Source organism: Monomorium pharaonis, chromosome 8, assembly GCF_013373865.1.
Source record: "Monomorium pharaonis isolate MP-MQ-018 chromosome 8, ASM1337386v2, whole genome shotgun sequence".
Classification (NCBI taxonomy): Eukaryota; Metazoa; Arthropoda; class Insecta; order Hymenoptera; family Formicidae; genus Monomorium; species Monomorium pharaonis.
The window spans coordinates 11,411,386-11,436,013 of NC_050474.1; the positions used below are offsets into that span (position 1 = coordinate 11,411,386).

At 30.1% G+C, this 24,628-nt stretch overlaps 1 protein-coding gene and 1 long non-coding RNA gene across 8 annotated transcripts in view; one reads left to right on the forward strand and one right to left on the reverse strand.

Moving 5' to 3' along the window:
• The window catches only part of LOC105833462 (rho GDP-dissociation inhibitor 1), a 70,801-nt gene that overhangs the window by 33,801 nt on the left and 12,372 nt on the right, over positions 1-24,628 (forward strand). The window lies entirely within an intron of this gene.
• LOC118646785 lies at positions 10,172-24,330 on the reverse strand. The gene is made up of 4 exons (XR_004964223.1): positions 24,115-24,330; positions 15,830-15,833; positions 12,174-12,177; positions 10,172-10,182 (listed from the first exon to the last, which is right to left on the reverse strand). It is a non-coding gene; the product is annotated as an uncharacterized LOC118646785 (long non-coding RNA).

Below are 24,628 nucleotides of genomic sequence, written 5' to 3' on the forward strand. Positions count from 1 at the left end.
ACACCAATGTAAAATTAATTAATCAGTGCGTAACAAGTTCTGATTTTACACTAGTGTCGATGAGATAAGCTGGTTGTGTGATATAGAATTGTGATCAGTTAAATGTTGCTGTAATTGTCATTAATATTAACTATTAATTAGCTTGATAAATTTAATAAATGTTTTTTAACTTTGAATAAATGTTTTTATAACACTAATTTTTATTCTTTGTTTACTAGTGACTGTATAATTGCTAGTATCTTGTTGATGAAAGATGGGTCTTTATCTTACAACTTATCAATATTTAATACACAATTTCTGTACTTCACACCTCATCTATTTATCGTCACACCAATGAAAAAATTAAACAAAATTACCCTTTTAACAAAGATAAAACAGCGCGTCAATGTGTGGTTTTTCTTTAGGAAACAAATTATAATATCCAAAATAATATTTTTGATTATATCAATTCAATCTAAGTGATATATAATCTGTAAATACTACAAATGCATGATTCCAAACAAAAATTACCTTTTTAAAAAAGGTAAAAAAAAGCGCGCCAAGTGTATGATTTTTCTTTAAGAAAAAATTCTAAAATTCCAAATATACTGTTGATCTTATCAAATTCAACCTAAATGATATATAATCTGTAAATACTACAAATGCATGATATCCAAACAAAATTACCTTTTTAAAAAGGTAAAAAAAATGCGCCAAGTGTGTGATTTTTCTTTAAGAAAAAAAATTACAAAATCCAAGATAATACTTTTGATCATAATCAAATTTAATCTAACCTAAGTGACATATAAAAACATTCAAGAATACTTTTGCACTTAAGTGATATTTTGTTAACGAAAAAAATCTTTATGCGATTTGTTGTTAAAAAAATCTATGATTAGTAATAGCATTCGAAAGTGCAAACTTTCAGCTTTTCTAACGCTTTTTTCTTCAGCGTTGTAACTTTGATCGCTTCACAAATAACAAGTGATGAAAGTCAAATGTTGTATTTTTTTCTTAAAATCTCAATAACTTGGTCAAAAAATATCACACAGCAATGAACAACCAGTCCAAAATAAAGAGAAAGAGCCCGCTACAAGATGCAAATAACAGAAATTTGCTATGATCTTTTTCACGCGAGATGCAACGCAGCAAAGTCACATCAAAATTTTTATTTTAACAGGTCAAGTTTCATCAATGTTGTCACGTTGATAAAAAAAAAGATAACTGAAATCGCTAAAAAGCGTTTGAAAGTTTTAAGTTTAAAACGTTTTTAGGTTTTGTTTCTGCCATGATTCTTTGCTGACTTCCAGCGGTTTGAAAATAGCCTACATTTTTTATTTGTAAGGTGTTCCCCATTTTTCTTAGTAGTGTATATATATGCATATATGGAGTGTTCCACGTCAATCGAAACACTTGTCTGTCCAAAATGTAACGCTGTGCACGGGTGTGTGTGCGTGCGTGCGTGTGTGTGCGTGTGCGTGCTGCGTTCGTGCGTGCGGCGTGCGCGCGCGCGCTCGCGCGTTGTGGTGTGTGTACACACATGTGTATTTTTTTTTTGGGTTTGAATGTAGCGATGTCTGACCCTACGGGCGATCATGTAGATGCATTGGACAAGAACCAGACATGGACTCCATTTTACAAACCTCCACCAGAAATGTCTATCGAGCAACTTCTGGAGACAGATAAAGAAGATGAGAGTCTGCGGAAATATAAGGAGACACTTTTAGGTGAAGCAAGTCTGGTGGTATTATAGTAGGTAAGCACTTATCTTTGTAATGTAGAATATTAAAAATATTCAGTATTTATATTGAAGATAGAGAGTAATAAAGAGCCTACAATCAATTATTATAGGTTTTTTATAGTAAAGAAGGTTGTCAATACTAAATTCTTTTAAAGTGCACTATTTTATTGGATTATCAAGGAAACTGAACATTGTACTATATTAATATTGATAAAACATTTATTTAGATTGCTTAGATAACACTGCCCGACAGTATTTTTGTAACACGAATGCGAATAGTCATTTCCGACGTTATTTTACCTGCTGAATACGAATTCATTGTCAAAATTGGCTATCACATTACAATTAAAAAAAATGGTATCAAAAAAGCGAAAAATGACGATTTTGATGGTTTCATGTTATAATACTGGTACTAAATTCTTTTAACAAATTTGTTAATATTTTTCTAAAATATCAACTTTTAGCTTTAGAATCCACTTTGGTTTGTTTTATCATTTTATTTTTTAATTGGAATGAAATCAGAATGGAATTAAACAAACAAAATATTTGAAACCAAACAATATAAAACAAATAATGGAATCAAGCAAACAGAATTTTTTTTTCCATTAATCTTAACGTATGAGAAAATCTCTTCACTTTACTTCATGTAAAAACCAAAATTTACTAACCTTACAATTTCTAATGTAAAAAGCAAAATTGGTGTGATTTTTGCAAATTCTTTTTTGTACTGCTTTTCACATGCGAGCACTGCACGCTCTGGTTTATCAGATGACTGTCAAAGTACCGAATTGAATTATGGTATGGATCTGACCCAGAAATCCATCTTGTTACTTCAGGAGTATAGTTTGAATTTTGTTTGGGATGAAGCATTCCACACTTTTGCCTTTTAGGTTAATAAAATAAAAAATTTTAGTTGTATACCTACATTTATAAGTTTTTTTTCTATATAAAATTTGCTAAAACAATTCTTTAAAAGCAAGAATGAAAGATCTTGTACAGATCTTATGAAAATTGGCCTCTGATTAAATGGATCAAATTTTGGTAATAAATGGTAAAAGAGAGTTCTTAACCTCCTGAACAAAAGTTCTCAATGGTACAAACTCACCAAAAACTTATAGATTTTTATGTATGTGCTTTTAAAGCGAAGTCTTTTGAGAAAAATCCGTAACTTACCAATTCTTTTATTTATTTGCTGTGTGTATGCGTGAATATGTATGATAAATATTATATTATATTTATATATATGTTATGAGTACATACAACACGTAGTACATAATAAATGAATTAGTAAGTTACAGAGTGTTGCTAAATAAATTTTGCTTTAAAGAAACGTATACAAAAAATCTATACTTTTTGTGAGTTGGGGCCATTGAGACTTTTGTTCAGGAGGTTAAGAATATCTTTCATCAAAATGTAAGCATTTAACCCAAAGCTAATTTTTATAAGATCTGTACGGGTCCTGGCATGATTTTCTTTAGTAAATTACTAATTTAAACAAAATTATTGAAAATATTGAAAATATTAGATAGTAAATATTTGTAATTTTCTACATAAAACTGTTTTGTTTGTAGTTATCTTTTCGTATTTTCTCATGCGGTATGAAACAAAATCAAGAGTAAATTGGTACATTTCTTTGTTACTAAGAACAAATCATGATGTATTAGATATTATTTTATAAACATTTTGTTTTAATAAATTGTCTATTTCTTAATACTTTAATTTTTTACTGATGCAGTAATATACTTGACTGCCCAGTAATCGATCGTGTTTTTATAGTTACTACTACAACTCGCTTCAAAGATATAGAACTATAATTGAATTGTAATAATAATTATTATTAAGATTAAATAAGTATTTTTTGTATAATGCTATTTGTGGATAATATTTGTGGATAGTATTATCAACATTAGTTTTGTACGACCGTGTCTCCTTGCACGAACAAGCTCGTCGGGACCAAGGCAGGAAATCTTAGAACAGCGAAGGTGGCGTCTACTAATACTAAAGCAACGTCTATTTTACAAGATGTATTTACACAATTAGTTACAATATTTACAATAAGCTGTGTTCGCGCGCGATATCGCTGCGGCGTCGCATATTTGGGTGTCAGCTGTGCGGTTGGACGAGCTGAGGTCTTGCTGGTGCTCGCGGGGTACGAGACGCGGTGGCGGCGGTGCCTCGAGGCGAGCGCGTGATCGCCTAAGCTTATCTCTCGTGCGCGGCGCGCGAACCGTGACGCGTCATCCCGGCCTCGAGTTCCGGAAAAGAAGTAGGTTTTTGGTGATCGGCGATGGTATCCCGAGAAGGCTCGGGTGAGGCGGCAGAACGCTCTACCCCGTTTTCGCTTTACCGGTCGTGTCAAGGAGGGAATGAGCTAGCGGCAAGAATCCTTGGCGAAGGCGGAGAACACTCCACTCTCGGCTTGCTGGCTCGAGTCTAGGAGATGTTCTTCGAACGTAGCCGAGCACTTGACTAAGGCGGAGCACGCTCTACCTTATGCTGCGTTCGGTCTTCTCGTGGTGTCTAGTGGATCGGAAAGCTGGGCACCGGGTAAGCGAGAAGGTGCCTGCTCCTCGCTGAGATGGCCTTTTATATCGCTCTCGGTGGCGGTTCGTGGATCCTCGGAGGTCTTCGGGTCTTTCCGTCCTTCACATCTCGATGCGCGAGATGCTGGCGGCGGCACGAAAATCGTCGAGACGATTGTTGTCTCGGCGGTCTGGTATAAGGTTATCACGGGCTGATGCCCGTATCACGGTCTGGCGGTTGGTCGGCCGGACCAGCCGCGATCGTTGGTCGCCGGGCGGGCGTGGTTTGTTACAAGTTAATATTAACAAATAAATATTTTAATAATTAAATATATACTTTATCTCATAATCGAAACAAGAATATCATACATAACCTAGTATTTGCGTCGAAATTAAATAACTACATTTTTGTTTTTTAGAACATACAAACTTTGATACTATCAATAATATAATTAGAGAAGAATCGTCAAAAATATTAAAACGTAAGCAGTCAGAAAATAGGTTTATTAAATTTATTAAATCTTAAAGATATATTATTATAAATTTTAATTCACAAAAAATTATTAAATATAATTTTAATTTTATTTTTTATTTTTAGATATTTAAAAATAAATAAACGACTTAAATATAATTAAAATAAATGAAATAAACGATAATTTACAGATTAAAAACTTCCAATTAAATAAAAGCAAGTTACTTTTATATGATAATATTATTCAAAGTATTTTTTAAACTTTTTAAAATTTATTCTTTTCGATGTAGTTCTTTCAATTTAGAATTGATTTGGAAGAAAGAGTGTTTCCACTATATAAAAAAAGCTTTATTATGGTCTGAAAATATATGCAAAAATCTTGAGTATATATAGTATACATGGAGAGGAATGCCAGCACTGAAGTGTGTCCAAAATCTGTGCGAGAGAGAAAGATATAGCATGATACTTGCCCTCTCTGCGCATGCGTCAAATGTATTATGGTATTATTATGCGGCAAATGTATATCCACGACGTTATAAGTTACAATGGCCGGCTACGTTACGTAAAGCGCATATGCGTGCATTATTTATTGTAAATGTAACGTTTACTATGAAAAATGCGCATATACGCTTTGCGGAATTCAGCTAATGTTTATTTCAGCTGAAATGAGTAGCAGATGCCAAAGCATTATAAATGACATTATAGAGGGTGTCCCCAATTTAAGTGGCAAAATTTCAGGAGTGTGTAGAAGACCGAAAAACTAAAACAAAAAGTCCAGTATATATACTCAAAGGCAAAAATATGAAGAAGAAAACCAAGAAAAAAGACCAACTATGGCTACATTGAATGAATGGCAGGCGTATTCTTCTTCTAAAAAGTACATGTTATATCAATAATTGCAAATTTGAAGTAATTGTTACCTCTTTTCTGCGATGTTGGTTCTTTCGCTGCGCTTACTTTGTGTTGCGAGAGTTGTAATTTGATAGTTTAGTTAATACAAGCGCGGGGGAAGCGCCCGCTGCGTGCTAGTCCATAATAAAAAAGGCCGTGTAGACGCGGCGAGAAGTGCGCGTTTGATCGCGCCGTATTGTTGCCGCTTTTCCGTGATGCTGATTGGTTTTCTCGTTTGAGTTATTTCGTGTTGCGAGAGTTATAATTTGACAGTTTTGTCAATACAGGCGCAGTTCCTAAAAAATGCATGTAAGTCTAAAAAAAATGCATGTAAAGTCAATTGCTCACATCTCTCGAAAATTGTTGTTTTTCCGCATCGTCAATTTTCTCAATATTTAACCTTTTTTTTTACGTATCCTGATGAGGTTTTTTACTTTTTCGAATGGCTAAATAAATGAGTTGAAAAAAATGCCAATTTACGTGAAATAATTCAGTTGTGGAAAAAGTCCTACAAATATATTTGAAATGTATATGAATTTTATGTTTTTTTGATCACTAGACGCCACAGACGCGCGCTTCGACGAACTTTACTTTTTGCTTTTTACTTTTTAAAAATAAATCACACCGATAATTGTATGGATATAATATCTATACAAATTTAACAGCTGTCAAAATTCAGTCGCAATGACAGCTACTTTTGCAACACGAAATTTAACAGCTGTCAAAATTCAGTCGCAATGACAGCTACTTTTGCAACACGAAGTAAGCGCAGCGAGAGAACCAATCGGCATCGCGGAAAAGCGACAACAATAAACTTCGAGAAATGCGAGCAATCGACTTTACATGCCTTTTTTTAGATGACTAGAACATGCACGCGCTTCGCGCGCGCCAACTGTTATTTTTTTATTTGTTATTACACCCTGCATAAAATTACTATTGCATATAACATATATACAACTCGTTTATTTCTTAAACATTTCGGCCTTTGAAAAAAGGTTACATAGCTTAATTACATAATAACATAGGACTCTTAATGACTATTTACGCTTTTCTTTGTCATTTCTCGTCTTTAATACATTTTTCATCCATTTTGTACCTATATCTACCTCTGATAACATTTTCCTAACAGAGAAATTTTGTCTTCGCAATTCTGTAAATTCTTCTAATATTGGTTCTAAAGTCTCTACTTTTAAATTGTATAGCCTACACTTTTTCCTTTTTCCAATATCTATTCCCTAATGCCTCGTTTCCGCACTTAAATCTCGCTATCATAGACTAACTCCCTACTCTTATTTTACCCCACTAAAATATACAAAAGCTTCTCATCTATTTTTATTTCTTTGTACACTCTATTATATTTTGCCCATATTATTTTTTCATATCTTCCTTGTTTTTGTTCGTCTCTGTTTATCTTTCTAACCCTTCCAGTGAGAAATAACCATCAAATCGACATCAATTTGATTTGATCAATGCAATTTATATCAATTCTCCCTTAATTTGATATCAATTTGATGGGTTATTTTTCTAACTAAGTTATGTATATACATAAAGTTTTTTCATAGAATTCCTGATAAGTTTCAGAAATAGTTCCGTTGATTTATTTAAAAAAAATTGATATTTGAAAATATGAGGTGCTATTTTCCCCTGGCACCTCATTAATAAAAATTGAACGTTTTAACAGCAGTTATACTTGCACCCGTAATAGTTCTAGAGTTTTTGATAGATTTTAACAATAGTTCTGTATTCTACATTAAATATATTTAAACAATTTTTTAATTATACGGCTGGCACCGCACTAAAAAAGTAAACTACCATTTTATAGCGAGTTCCAGACGATTACATAGCATTTTTCAATAGTTCAGCAATAGTTCCAAAGCTTTTTGCAGGTTTCGTCGACAATTCCGGTCTTTAAGCATGTTTAAACAATTTTTTTATTAGACGGTTGGCACCGCACTACAAGAGTAAACTACTATTTTATAGCAAATTCCAGACGAGTACATAGCATTTTTCAATAGTTCTGCAATAGTTCTAAAGCTTTTTGTAGATTTTGTCGACAGTTCCGGTCTTTAAACATTTTTAAACAATTTTTTATTTGATCCTGTCTCGCACTATCAGATATGAATACTACGCTATGGTATTTAAACTTCAGCCAATTTTATGGTATCTGATAGGTATGTGTTAATAATGTAATTGACATTTTTTAAATTTTAGAGTTGGGTTAGTTAATCTAATTTTTAACTAAGTTAATGAAATTTAATTGATTATGAAATGAATTCTATTATGTTAAAAGTTACGTAAATAAATACTAATTCTATTAAATTTACGTTAAGATTAATTTGTTTCTAGTTTAAGTAAAAGTTAATTTTGAGAAACTTTTTTATATTAAATTAAAAAGTCATATGATTTGTTTAAGTTAAATTACCAACATAATTACAATATTATTTGTGAAATATATTTAATTTTAATATAATATTTTATTTGTAAATCAACTTACAATGTCGCTCTATTGTTAACCAGTAATTCATGACATGTATAAATACTTATCCTTAGAGGTTTAGAAAGAGGTTACTTATAAATACCATTGTTTGTCAAACGAACTGTCGATAAAACCTACAAAAAGCTTTGAAACTATTGCAGAAATATATTGGAGAATGCTGTGTGGTTGTCTGGAACTCGCTATAAAATTGTAGTTTACTCTTGTAGTGCGGTGCCAGCCGTCTAATAAACAAATCGCCTAAAAATGCTAAAAACCGGAACTGTCGACAAAACCTGCATAAAGATTTGGAACTATTGCAAAACTATTAAAAAATGCTATGTACTCGTCTGGAACTTGCTATAAAATGGTAGTTTACTCTTGTAGTGGAGTGCCAGCAGTCTAATAAAAAAAATTGTTTAAAAATACTTAAAGATCGAAAATGTCGACGAAACCTATAAAAAGCTTTGTCACTATTGCAGAACTATTGAAAAATGTTATGTACTCGTCTGGAACTCACTATAAAATGGTAGTTTACTCCTGTAGTGCGGTGCCAGCCGTCTAATAAACAAATTACCTAAAAATGCTTAAAGACCGGAACTGTCGACGAAACCTGCAAAAAGCTTTGGAACTATTGCAGAACTATTGAGAAATGCTATGTACTCGTCTGAAACTCGCTATAAAATTGTAGTTTACTTTTGTAGTGCGGTGCCAGCCGTCTAATAAAAAAATTTTTTTTAAATACTTAAAGACCGGAACTGTCGACGAAACCTGCAAAAAGCTTTGGAACTATTGCAGAACTATTGAGAAATGCTAAGTACTCGTCTGAAACTCGCTATAAAATGGTAGGTTACTCTTGTAGTGCGGTGCCAGCCGTCTAATAAAAAAATTTTTTTTAAATGCTTAAAGACTGAAACTGTCGACGAAACCTACAAAAAACTTTAACACTATTGCAGAACTATTAAAATATGCTATGTACTCTTCTGGAATTCGCTATAAAATAGTAGTTTACTCTTGTAGTACGGTGCCAGCCGTCTAATAAAGAAATTGCTTAAAAATGCTTAAAGACCGGAACTGTCGACGAAACCTGCAAAAAGCTTTGGAACTATTGCAGAACTATTAAAATATGCTATGTACTCGTCTGGAACTCGCTATAAAATGGTAGTTTACTCTTGTAGTGCGGTGCCAGCCGTCTAATAAAGAAATTGCTTAAAAATGCTTAAAGACCGGAACTGTCGACGAAACCTGCAAAAAGCTTTGAAACTATTGCAGAACTATTGAAAAATGCTATGTACTTGTCTGGAACTCGCTATAAAATTGTAGTTTACTCTTGTAGTGCGGTGCCAGCCGTCTAATAAAAAAATTCTTTAAAAATGCTTAAAGACCGAAACTGTCGACGAAACCTACAAAAAACTTTGTCACTATTGCAGAACTATTAAAATATGTACTTGTCTGGAACTCGCTATAAAATTGTAATTTATTCTTGTAGTGCGGTGCCAGCCGTCTAATTAAAAAATTCTTAAAAATGCTCAAAGACCGGAACTGTCGACGAAACCTACAGAAAGCTTTGTCACTATTGCAGAACTATTAAAATATGTTATGTATTCGTCTGGATCTCGCTATAAAATGGTAATTTACTCTTGTAGTGCGGTGTTAGCCGTCTAATAAAAAAATTGTTTAAAAATGCTTAAAAACCGGAACTGTCGACGAAATCTGCAAAAAGCTTTGGACCTATTGCAGAACTATTAAAACATGCTATGTACTCTTCTGAAATTCGCTATAAAATGGTAGTTTACTCTTGTAGTGCGGTGCCAGCGGTCTACTAAAAAATTGTTTTAAAATACTTAAAGACCGGAAGTGTCGACAAAACCTGCAAAAAGCTTTGAAACTATTGCAGAACTATTAAAATATGTTATGTACTCGTCTGGCACTCGCTATAAAATGGTAGTTTACTCTTGTAGTGCGGTGCCAGCCGTCTAATAAAAAAATTGCTTAAAAATGCTTAAAGACCGGAACTGTCGACGAAATCTACAAAAGCTTTGACATTATTGCAGAACTTTTAGAAAATGTCATAAAGTTGACTGAAACTCGCCAAACAGTGGTACTTTACTCTTGTGGTGCAATGCCAACAGCCAAATTAAAAAACTGTTTAAATATATTTAATGTACAGAACTATTGCTAAAATCTATCAGGAACTTTAGAACTATTACGGGTGCAAGTAGAACTGCTGTTAAAATGTTCAATTTTCATTAATGAGGTGCCACTGAAAGTTAGCACCTCATTTTTTTAAATATTTTATGTATTCGTATGGAACTCGCTATAAAATGGTAATTTACTCTTGTAGTGCGGTGCCAGCCGTCTAATAAAAAAATTGCTTAAAAATGCTTAAAAACCTGATATGTCGACGAAACTTGCAAATAGCTTCGGAATTATTACAGAATTATTGAAAAATGCTATGTACTCGTCTGGAACTCGCTATAAAATGGTAGTTTACTCTTGTAGTGCGGTGCCAGCCGTCTAATAAAAAAATTGCTTAAAAATGCTTAAAAACCTGATATGTCGACGAAACTTGCAAATAGCTTCGGAACTATTACAGAATTATTGAAAAATGCTATGTACTCGTCTGGAACTCGCTATAAAATGGTAGTTTACTCTTGTAGTGCGGTGCCAGCCGTCTAATAAAAAAATTGTTTAAAAATGCTTAAAGACCGGAACTGTCGACGAAACATATAAAAAGCTTTGAAACTATTGCGGAACTGTTAGAAAATGCCATAAAGTTAGTTGAAACTCGCCAAAAAGTGGTACCTTACTCTTGTAGTGCAATGCCAACAGCCAAATTAAAAAACTGTTTAAATATATTTAATGTACAGAACTATTGCTGAAATCTATCAGGAACTCTAGAACTATTACGGGTGCCAGTACTATATTGTTACTCCATCGCTGTTAGAAGGATAGAGAAGAGACGTTGAACCCCACGACAGTAACACATATTTATCAAGTAATTTTTAATTATCTTAATTATCTTTTTTGCCAATACATTAAATATAATTATAATTCTTTTTTTATTTGTATTAATTAAAAAATTAATATATTGTTATTTAAAATGTATATTTTTAATTGCAGGTATGTTTAACTGAATACCATATCTAATTGTATATAATTGTATGTGGCGCCATATATAATGCTGTGTTAGTAGTGCATTTTGTATATAATTATATATAGCATTATATACAACTATATAGTCATATATAGCCATATATATTAATGTGGCTAATCTGGGTCCATATATAATCAGATATAGCACCATATCTAATTTTATATAATTGTATGTGACGCCAGATATAATGCTATGTGAGCATCCTATATATAATTATATATAGCATTATATATGGCGCCATATACAATTAGATATGCAGACTTGCCCGCTAGTTAGAGCGCGGCGCCGTCGATAGGCGGCGTACTCTCTCAGGAGCAAAGTGCAGTCGATCGGCTACATAAAGATCACTCGTAGCGTGGTTAAGGCAAGCAAAAATTAGCTTCTTGTTCCTGTCTGATGTGGAAGAGGACTGCCACTATTTTTATGATTTACTCATTAGAAATATCTATATATGGTTATTTATATATAAATATTTATATATCTGTATATGGTTACATACAATCTGATTGTATATAATGTTAATTATATATAATCATATATGATTATATATAATTATATGTGGTTGTATATAATTATATATGGCTATGTGGTTATATATGTTTATATATAGTTACATACAATCGTATACGATTGTATAATGCCATTTTTTTATATGATTGTATATAATGTCATTTGAAGATTTGAAGAAAATAATGTTATTGAACTTTTACGAGAAAGAAATCTTGATATCTCAAAATTGAGTGTACCAATTTATTTGGATTGGTTGCAATTGAAAACTCACATTAATATTATCTCATGAAAAAATAATTTAGATATAATTATATATAATTATTTTTTCTCGGAAAGATGCATATATAGACTCAGTTGTTCTTATTCTTTCATATATGAAACTATATATGACTTTATAGGATTATATATATATATCTATATATGATTACTCAACTTCAATAGGTACAATCAGATATGACCTGATATTATTATATATAATCATATAAAGCATTTGCATTTCTTCAGATATAAGCCGGCAAGAACAATGGAGTCCATATATAAAAATATATATAAATATATATAAATTATATATAAATTATATATAGTGCCCATAAATAATTTATATATAATTATATATGCTGGTATATATAAATCATATATAATTACATATAATTATATATAACGTCATATATAATTATATCTAAATTATGTTTTCCTGAAATAATATTAATGTGAGTTTTCAATTGCAACCAATCCAATTAAATCGGTACACTCAATTTTGAGATATCAAGATTTCTTTCTCGTAAATTCATTATTTACATTATACATAATAATTTTGTTTTAGTAAAATGAAATTGTATGTAGGCACATTGTAAAGCCTCTTGAATGGCAAACTGGATTTACATGTGTGTATATTACATATGAATCTGATCTGAAGAAAATAATGTTATTGAACTTTTACGAGAAAGAAATCTTGATATCTCAAAATTGAATGTACCGATTTAATTTGATTGATTGCAATTAAAAACTCACATTAATATTATCTTATGAAGAAATAATTTAGATATAATTATATATGACGTATTTAAATATATTTGATTGATTTTATTGATCTTTCGACTGATTTGTGAATGTATATGTACTTAACGTTTTTTTTTTACTTTTATAAGGTTTTGATAGAATTTATCTTCTTTTTGTAAAAATCAAGTGATAGTGTTTCTTACATAATTTATTTAAATTGATTTATTTATTATACATTATTCATTTTTTAATTATAAACATATGTAGATGTACATAACATTATTAATATTTATATTGAATATACATGTATACGGCAATCATATTTGTTAATGCACATATGTATAAATTCTAATAACAATATTAGTAAAAACACAATATAAACACAACAAATAACATTAATATAAATAAAATTATATATGTATATACATATATACAGGGTGACAGCTAACTGGCAGCCAATCTGTAATAGATAGATATATATAGATATACTAATAGATAGATGTATAGATATACTAATATAGAAATAAACATAAATATATATATATATATATTTACGTTTATTTGTATATTAATATATCTATTAGTATATTTGTATACATCTATCTATTAGTATATCTATATATATATATACATATATCTATCTATTACAGATTGGCTGCCGGTTAGCTGTCACCCTGTATATATGCATATACATATATAATTTTAATTATATTAATGTTATTTGTTGTGTTTATATTGTGTTTTACTAATATTGTTATTAAAATTTATACATATGTGCATTAACAAATATGATTGCCGTATAGTCATGTATATTCAATATAAATATTAATAATGTTACGTACATCTACATATGTTTATAATTAAAAAATGAATAATGTATAATAAATAAATCAATTTAAATAAAATTATGTAAGGAACAAACTATCACTTGATTTTTACAAAAAGAAGATAAATTCTACCAAAATATAACCAAAATATATTTTTACCTTATAAAAGTAAAAAAGAAACGTCAAGTACATACACATTCAAAAATCAGTACAAGATCAATAAAATTAATCAAATATATTTAAAAAACTTCGAAAAATCCTCCAAAGAATAAAAATTTATTCGAAAATTATTTAAGAAATGAAAATGTTTACCAATTATAAATATTGAAACAAAAACTTAACATGTTCGAGTAGCATTAATTATATACTTGTATACTTATCAATATCAATAACATAATATTTATACCTTTTTTTTCTTATCTTATTTTAATCCTGATCCTTATCTTGTTTCCCGTTTCTTTCTCTCTTTCTCTCTTTTTTTCGTACCACACAATTTTTTTTTCTTAATTTTATATTCTCAACTGCGAGGTTATTTAATTCGCCATACAATATTTTTAGCAGTAATGCCTGTAATTGTCAACTATATATTTAAACTTATTATAATAAGAACTTAATTAATATACATACATTTACATAACAATATATCAATTTTTTAATCAATACAAATAAAAAAATTATAATTATATTTAATGTATTGGCAAAAAAAATAATTAAGATAATTAAGAATTACTTGATAAATACGTGTTTCTGTCGTGGCGTCCAACGTCTCTTCCTTACCCTTCTAACAGCGATGGTGATACAAAAATGGTTATATCATAATATTATTATATTAAATTAAATATGTCATAATATATTGTATTAAATTTCAACTTACTTTGTTAAGCATCAGTTAAACGTATCTGCAATTCAAAACAAATACTCTCTGCTATTTTGTAATCTTCCAGTCTAAGTAATTTTTTCCCGGTATTTTTCTTGCTTCTTTTTGTGTCTTTCCGTCTCTCGTTAAACAGTCAAACTGTCAAAAACTGTCAACTATATAAACTGTCAAACTTCACACACGAACGAAGCGAGTCAAGCGCGAGACAGCCAATCGCGATCGGAATAAAGAGGCAACAATGCAATCGCGATTAGCAGGCAACTTTAGGGTTACATGGCTATTTTATAAGAGGACTAGAACATGCACGCGCTTCGCGCGCGCCAACTGTTATTTTTTTATTTGTTATTACACCCTGCATAAAATTACTATTGCATATAACATATATACAACTCGTTTATTTCTTAAACATTTCGGCCTTTGAAAAAAGGTTACATAGCTTAATTACATAATAACATAGGACTCTTAATGACTATTTACGCTTTTCTTTGTCATTTCTCGTCTTTAATACATTTTTCATCCATTTTGTACCTATATCTACCTCTGATAACATTTTCCTAACAGAGAAATTTTGTTTTCGCAATTCTGTAAATTCTTCTAATATTGGTTCTAAAGTCTCCACTTTTAAATTGTATAGCCTACACTTTTTCCTTTTTCCAATATCTATTCCCTAATGCCTCGTTTCCGCACTTAAATCTCGCTATCATGGACTAACTCCCTACTTTTATTTTACCCCACTAAAATATACAAAAGCTTCTCATCTATTTTTATTTCTTTGTACACTCTATTATATTTTGCCCATATTATTTTTTCATATCTTCCTTGTTTTTGTTCGTCTCTGTTTATCTTTCTAACCTTTCCAGTGAGAAATAACCATCAAATCGACATCAATTTGATTTGATCAATGCAATTTATATCAATTCTCCCTTAATTTGATATCAATTTGATGGGTTATTTTTCTAATTAAGTTATGTATATACATAAAGTCTTTTCATAGAATTCCTGATAAGTTTCAGAAATAGTTCCGTTGATTTATTTTAAAAAAATTGATATTTGAAAATATGAGATGCTATTTTCCCTTGGCACCTCATTAATAAAAATTGAACGTTTTAACAGCAGTTATACTTGCACCCGTAATAGTTCTAGAGTTTTTGATAGATTTTAACAATAGTTCTGTATTCTACATTAAATATATTTAAACAATTTTTTAATTATACGGCTGGCACCGCACTAAAAAAGTAAACTACCATTTTATAGCGAGTTCCAAACGATTACATAGCATTTTTTAATAGTTCAGCAATAGTTCCAAAGCTTTTTGCAGGTTTTGTCGACAATTCCGGTCTTTAAGCATGTTTAAACAATTTTTTTATTAGACGGCTGGCACCGCACTACAAGAGTAAACTACTATTTTATAGCAAATTCCAGACGAGTACATAGCATTTTTCAATAGTTCTGCAATAGTTCTAAAGCTTTTTGTAGATTTTGTCGACAGTTCCGGTCTTTAAACATTTTTAAACAATTTTTTATTTGATCCTGTCTCGCACTATCAGATATGAATACTACGCTATGGTATTTAAACTTCAGCCAATTTTATGGTATCTGATAGGTATGTGTTAGTAATGTAATTGACATTTTTTAAATTTTAGAGTTGGGTTAGTTAATCTAATTTTTAACTAAGTTAATGAAATTTAATTGATTATGAAATGAATTCTATTATGTTAAAAGTTACGTAAATAAATACTAATTCTATTAAATTTACGTTAAGATTAATTTGTTTCTAGTTAAAGTAAAAGTTAATTTTGAGAAACTTTTTTATATTAAATTAAAAAGTCATATGATTTGTTTAAGTTAAATTACCAACATAATTACAATATTATTCGTCAAATATATTTAATTTTAATATAATATTTTATTTGTAAATCAACTTACAATGTCGCTCTATTGTTAACCAGTAATTCATAACATGTATAAATACTTATCGTTAGAGGTTTAGAAAGAGGTTACTTATAAATACCATTGTTTGTCAAACGAACTGTCGATAAAACCTACAAAAAGCTTTGAAACTATTGCAGAAATATATTGGAGAATGCTGTGTGGTTGTCTGGAACTCGCTATAAAATTGTAGTATACTCTTGTAGTGCGGTGCCAGCCGTCTAATAAAAAAATTCTTAAAAAATGCTTAAAGATCGGAACTGTCGACGAAACCTACAAAGAACTTTGTCACTATTGCAGAACTATTAAAATATGCTATGTACTTGTCTGGAACTCGCTATAAAATGGTAGTTTACTCCTGTAGTGCGGTGCCAATCGTCTAATAAACAAATCGCCTAAAAATGCTAAAAACCGGAACTGTCGACGAAACCTGCAAAAAGCTTTGGAACTATTGCAGAACTATTAAAATATGCTATGTACTTGTCTGGAACTCGCTATAAAATGGTAGTTTACTCTTGTAGTGCGGTGCCAGCGGTCTACTAAAAAATTGTTTAAAAATACTTAAAGACCGGAACTGTCGACGAAACCTGCAAAAAGCTTTGGAACTATTGCAGAACTATTGAGAAATGCTATGTACTCGTCTGAAACTCGCTATAAAAGTGTAGTTTACTCTTGTAGTGCGGTGCCAGCGGTCTAATAAAAAAATTCTTTAAAAATGCTTAAAGACCGGAACTGTCGACGAAACCTGCAAAAAGCTTTGGAACTATTGCAGAACTATTAAAATATGCTATGTACTTGTCTGGAACTCGCTATAAAATTGTAGTTTATTTTTGTAGTGCAGTGCCAGCCGTCTAATAAAAAAATTCTTAAAAATGCTCAAAGACCGGAACTGTCGACGAAACCTGCAAAAAGCTTTGGAACTATTGCAGAACTATTAAAAAATGCTATGTATTTGTCTGAAACTCGCTATAAAATTGTAGTTTACTTTTGTAGTGCGGTGCCAGCCGTCTAATAAAAAAATTTTTTTTTAATACTTGAAGACAGGAACTGTCGACGAAACCTGCAAAAAGCTTTGGAACTATTGCAGAACTATTGAAAAATGGTGTGTACTTGTCTGGAACTCGCTATAAAATTGTAGTTTACTCTTGTAGTGCGGTGCCAGCCGTCTAATAAAAAAATTCTTAAAAATGCTCAAAAACCGGAACTGTCGACGAAACCTGCAAAAAGCTTTGAAACTATTGCAGAACTATTAAAATATGCTATGTACTTGTCTGGAACTCGCTATAAAATGGTAGTTTACTCTTGTAGTGCGGTGCCAGCGGTCTACTAAAAAATTGTTTAAAAATACTTAAAGACCAGAACTGTCGACGAAACCTGCAAAAAGCTTTGGAACTATTGCAGAACTATTGAGAAATGCTATGTACTCGTCTGAAACTCGCTATAAAAGTGTAGTTTACTCTTGTAGTGCGGTGCCAGCGGTCTAATAAAAAAATTCTTTAAAAATGCTTAAAGACCGGAACTGTCGACGAAACCTGCAAAAAGCTTTGGAACTATTGCAGAACTATTAAAATATGCTATGTACTTGTCTGGAACTCCCTATAAAATTGTAGTTTATTTTTGTAGTGCAGTGCCAGCCGTCTAATAAAAAAATTCTTAAAAATGCTCAAAGACCGGAACTGTCGACGAAACCTGCAAAAAGCTTTGGAACTATTGCAGAACTATTAAAAAATGCTATGTATTTGTCTGAAACTCGCTATAAAATTGTAGTTTACTTTTGTAGTGCGGTGCCAGCCGTCTAATAAAAAAATTTTTTTTTAATACTTGAAGACAGGAACTGTCGACGAAACCTGCAAAAAGCTTTGGAACTATTGCAGAACTATTGAAAAATGGTGTGTACTTGTCTGGAACTCGCTATAAAATTGTAGTTTACTCTTGTAGTGCGGTGCCAGCCGTCTAATAAAAAAATTCTTAAAAATGCTCAAAAACCGGAACTGTCGACGAAACCTGCAAAAAGCTTTGAAACTATTGCAGAACTATTAAAATATGCTATGTACTTGTCTGGAACTCGCTATAAAATGGTAGTTTACTCTTGTAGTGCGGTGCCAGCGGTCTACTAAAAAATTGTTTAAAAATACTTAAAGACCAGAACTGTCGACGAAACCTGCAAAAAGCTTTGGAACTATTGCAGAACTATTGAGAAATGCTATGTACTTGTTTGAAACTCGCTATAAAAGTGTAGTTTACTCTTGTAGTGCGGTGCCAGCGGTCTAATAAAAAAATTCTTTAAAAATGCTTAAAGACCGGAACTGTCGACGAAACCTGCAAAAAGCTTTGGAACTATTGCAGAACTATTAAAATATGCTATGTATTTGTCTGAAACTCGCTATAAAATTGTAGTTTACTCTTGTAGTGCGGTGCCAGCCGTCTAATAAAAAAATTTTTTTTTAATACTTGAAGACAGGAACTGTCGACGAAACCTGCAAAAAGCTTTGGAACTATTGCAGAACTATTGAAAAATGGTGTGTACTTGTCTGGAACTCGCTATAAAATTGTAGTTTACTCTTGTAGTGCGGTGCCAGCCGTCTAATAAAAAAATTCTTAAAAATGCTCAAAAACCGGAACTGTCGACGAAACCTGCAAAAAGCTTTGAAACTATTGCAGAACTATTGAAAAATGCTATGTACTTGTCTGGAACTCGCTATAAAATTGTAGTTTACTCTTGTAGTGCGGTGCCAGCCGTCTAATAAAAAAATTCTTTAAAAATGCTTAAAGACCGGAACTGTCGACAAAACCTACAAAAAACTTTGTCACTATTGCAGAACTATTAAAATATGTACTTGTCTGAAACTCGCTATAAAATGGTAGTTTACTCTTGTAGTGCGGTGCCAGCCGTCTAATAAAATAATTGCTTAAAAATGCTTAAAGACCGGAACTGTCGACGAAATCTACAAAAGCTTTGACATTATTGCAGAACTGTTAGAAAATGCCATAAAGTTGGTTGAAACTCGCCAAAAAGTGGTACCTTACTCTTGTAGTGCAATGCCAACAGCCAAATTGAAAAACTGTTTAAATATATTTAATGTACAGAACTATTGCTGAAATTTATCAGGAACTCTAGAACTATTACGGGTGCCAGTACTATATTGTTACTCCATCGCTGTTAGAAGGATAGAGAAGAGACGTTGAACCCCACGACAGTAACACACATTTATCAAGTAATTCTTAATTATCTTAATTATCTTTTTTGCCAATACATTAAATATAATTATAATTCTTCTTTTTATTTGTATTGATTAAAAAATTAATATATTGTTATGTAAAATGTATATTTTTAATTGCAGGTACGCTTAACTGAATACCATATCTAATTGTATATAATTGTATGTGGCGCCATATATAATGCTGTGTTAGTAGTGCATTTTATATATAATTATATATAGCATTATATACAACTATATAGTCATATATAGCCATATATATTAATGTGGCTAATCTGGGTCTATATATAATCAGATATAGCACCATATCTAATTTTATATAATTGTATCTGACGCCAGATATAATGCTATGTGAGCATCCTATATATAATTATATATAGCATTATATATGGCGCCATATACAATTAGATATGCAGACTTGCCCGCTAGTTAGAGCGCGGTCACTCGTAGCGTGGTTAAGGCAAGCAAAAATTAGCTTCTTGTTCCTATCTGATGTGGAAGAGGACTGCCACTATTTTTATGATTTACTCATTAGAAATATCTATATATGGTTATTTATATATAAATATTTATATATCTGTATATGGTTACATACAATCTGATTGTATATAATGTTAATTATATATAATCATATATGATTATATATAATTATATGTGGTTGTATATAATTATATATGGGTATGTGGTTATATATGTTTATATATGGTTACATACAATCGTATGTGATTGTATAATGCCATTTTTTTTATATGATTGTATATAATGTCATTTGAAGATCTGAAGAAAATAATGTTATTGAACTTTTACGAGAAAGAAATCTTGATATCTCAAAATTGAGTGTACCAATTTATTTGGATTGGTTGCAATTGAAAACTCACATTAATATTATCTCATGAAAAAATAATTTAGATATAATTATATATAATTATTTTTTCTCGGAAAGATTCATATATAGACTCAGTTGTTCTTATTCTTTCATATATGAAACTATATATGACTTTATAGGATTATATATATATCTATATATGATTACTCAACTTCAATAGATACAATCAGATATGACCTGATATTATTATATATAATCATATAAAGCATTTGCATTTCTTCAGATATAAGCCGGCAAGAACAATGGAGTCCATATATAAAAATATATATAAATTATATATAGTGCCCATAAATAATTTATATATAATTATATATGCTGGTATATATAAATCATATATAATTACATATAATTATATATAACGTCATATATAATTATATCTAAATTATGTTTTCCTGAAATAATATTAATGTGAGTTTTCAATTGCAACCAATCCAATTAAATCGGTACACTCAATTTTGAGATATCAAGATTTCTTTCTCGTAAATTCATTATTTACATTATACATAATAATTTTGTTTTAGTAAAATAAAATTGTATGTAGGCACATTGTAAAGCCTCTTGAATGGCAAACTGGATTTACATGTGTGTATATTACATATGAATCTGATCTGAAGAAAATAATGTTATTGAACTTTTACGAGAAAGAAATCTTGATATCTCAAAATTGAATGTACCGATTTAATTCGATTGATTGCAATTAAAAACTCACATTAATATTATCTTATGAAAAAATCATTTAGATATAATTATATATGACGTATTTAAATATATTTGATTGATTTTATTGATCTTTCGACTGATTTGTGAATGTATATGTACTTAACGTTTTTTTTTTACTTTTATAAGGTTTTGATAGAATTTATCTTCTTTTGTAAAAATCAAGTGATAGTGTTTCTTACATAATTTTATTTAAATTGATTTATTTATTATACATTATTCATTTTTTAATTATAAACATATGTAGATGTACATAACATTATTAATATTTATATTGAATATACATGTATACGGCAATCATATTTGTTAATGCACATATGTATAAATTCTAATAACAATATTAGTAAAAACACAATATAAACACAACAAATAACATTAATATAAATAAAATTATATATGTATATACATATATACAGGGTGACAGCTAACTGGCAGCCAATCTGTAATAGATAGATATATATAGATATACTAATAGATAGATGTATAGATATACTAATATAGAAATAAACATAAATATATATATATATATATATTTACGTTTATTTGTATATTAATATATCTATTAGTATATTTGTATACATCTATCTATTAGTATATCTATATATATATATACATATATCTATCTATTACAGATTGGCTGCCGGTTAGCTGTCACCCTGTATATATGCATATACATATATAATTTTAATTATATTAATGTTATTTGTTGTGTTTATATTGTGTTTTACTAATATTGTTATTAAAATTTATACATATGTGCATTAACAAATATGATTGCCGTATAGTCATGTATATTCAATATAAATATTAATAATGTTACGTACATCTACATATGTTTATAATTAAAAAATGAATAATGTATAATAAATAAATCAATTTAAATAAAATTATGTAAGGAACAAACTATCACTTGATTTTTACAAAAAGAAGATAAATTCTACCAAAATATAACCAAAATATATTTTTACCTTATAAAAGTAAAAAAGAAACGTCAAGTACATACACATTCAAAAATCAGTACAAGATCAATAAAATTAATCAAATATATTTAAAAAACTTCGAAAAATCCTCCAAAGAATAAAAATTTATTCGAAAATTATTTAAGAAATGAAAATGTTTACCAATTATAAATATTGAAACAAAAACTTAACATGTTCGAGTAGCATTAATTATATTCTTGTATACTTATCAATATCAATAACATAATATTTATACCTTTTTTTTCTTATCTTATTTTAATCCTGATCCTTATCTTGTTTCCCGTTTCTTTCTCTCTTTCTCTCTTTTTTTCGTACCACACAATTTTTTTTTCTTAATTTTATATTCTCAACTGCGAGGTTATTTAATTCGCCATACAATATTTTTAGCAGTAATGCCTGTAATTGTCAACTATATATTTAAACTTATTATAATAAGAACTTAATTAATATACATACATTTACATAACAATATATCAATTTTTTAATCAATACAAATAAAAAAATTATAATTATATTTAATGTATTGGCAAAAAAAATAATTAAGATAATTAAGAATTACTTGATAAATACGTGTTTCTGTCGTGGCGTCCAACGTCTCTTCCTTACCCTTCTAACAGCGATGGTGATACAAAAATGGTTATATCATAATATTATTATATTAAATTAAATATGTCATAATATATTGTATTAAATTTCAACTTACTTTGTTAAGCATCAGTTAAACGTATCTGCAATTCAAAACAAATACTCTCTGCTATTTTGTAATCTTCCAGTCTAAGTAATTTTTTCCCGGTATTTTTCTTGCTTCTTTTTGTGTCTTTCCGTCTCTCAAATCAAACTGTCAAAAACTGTCAACTATAAACTGTCAAACTTCACACACGAACGAAGCGAGTCAAGCGCGAGACAGCCAATCGCGATCGGAATAAAGAGGCAACAATGCAATCGCGATTAGCAGGCAACTTTAGGGTTACATGGCTATTTTATAAGAGGATGAAGATGAAACTAGAACATGCACGCGCTTCGCGCGCGCCAACTGTTATTTTTTTATTTGTTATTACTCTGCATAATAAAATTACTACCGTATATAATATATACACAACTTGTTTATTTCTTGTACTTCTCAAACTTTGGAAGGGGGTTACATGGCATGATTACATATTTACATAGAATTTTTAACAACTATTTACGCTTATTTCTCGTCTCTAATACATTTTTCATTCATTTTGTACCTATATCAATCTCTGATAATATTTTACTAATAGAGAAATTTTGTTAGCATTTCTGTAAATAATTTTTATACGGTTGTAAAATTCATCGTTTTAAGATAGATTTTCCAGAGAAATAACCATCAAATCGACATCAATTTGATTTAATCAATGCAATTTATATCAATTCTCTCTTAATTTGATATCAATTCGATGGGTTATTTTTCACCGAGTTATGCGTGTTACTGTGAAATTGGCACCGCAAGTTTTCATAAGAGTTCTACTTGCACCCCAAGTAGTTCTAGAGTTTCTGATAAATTTCAGAAATAGTTCCGTTGATTTAGTTAAAAAAAATGAAATTTTAAACAATGAGGTGCTAACTTCCCGTGGCACCTCATTAATAAAAATTGAACGTTTTAACAGCAGTTCTACTTGCACCCGCAATAGTTCTAGAGTTCCTGATAGATTTTAACAATAGTTCTGTACATTAAATATATTTAAGCAATTTTTTAATTTGGCTGTTGGCACCGCACCACAAGAGTAAAGTACCACTGTCTGGCGAGTTCCAGCCAACTTTATGGCATTTTCTAACAATTCTGCAATAATGTTCCAAAGCTTTTTGTAGGTTTCGTCGACAGTTCCGGTCTTTAAGCATTCTTAAACAATTTTTTTATTAGACGGCTGGCACCGTATTAAAAGAGTAAACTATTTTTTTATAGCGAGTTCCAGACGAGTACATAGCATTCTCCATAGCAATATATTTCTACAACAGTTTCAAAGCTTTTTGCAAGTTTTGTCCACAGTTCAGGCCTTTATGCATTTTTAAACAATTTTTTATTTGATTCTGGCTCGCACTATTAGATATGAATACTACGTTATTGTATTTAAACTTCAGCCAATTTTATGATATCTAATATGTATGTGTTAGTAATGTAATTGACATTTTTTAAATTTTAGAGTTGGGTTAGTTAATCTATTTTTTTAACTAACAAAGGAACCTCGCGAACCCGAAAATTCTGATTTTAATGAAACTTGGCATAAATGTAGAGGGGGTAAATACATGAATTTAGGAATTTTTAGTTGGTGCTTATAAACGGTTTGAAGGGGTGAAACCACCTTTCAAAGTTGAGACGTTTTTGCGTTTTCTCGATATATCTCGCAAACTAAACAAAATATATAAAAATTTCATACAAAAGTCTTACAGTATAAATATTTCTATTTAACTGTGTTATTTATTTTTTCAGA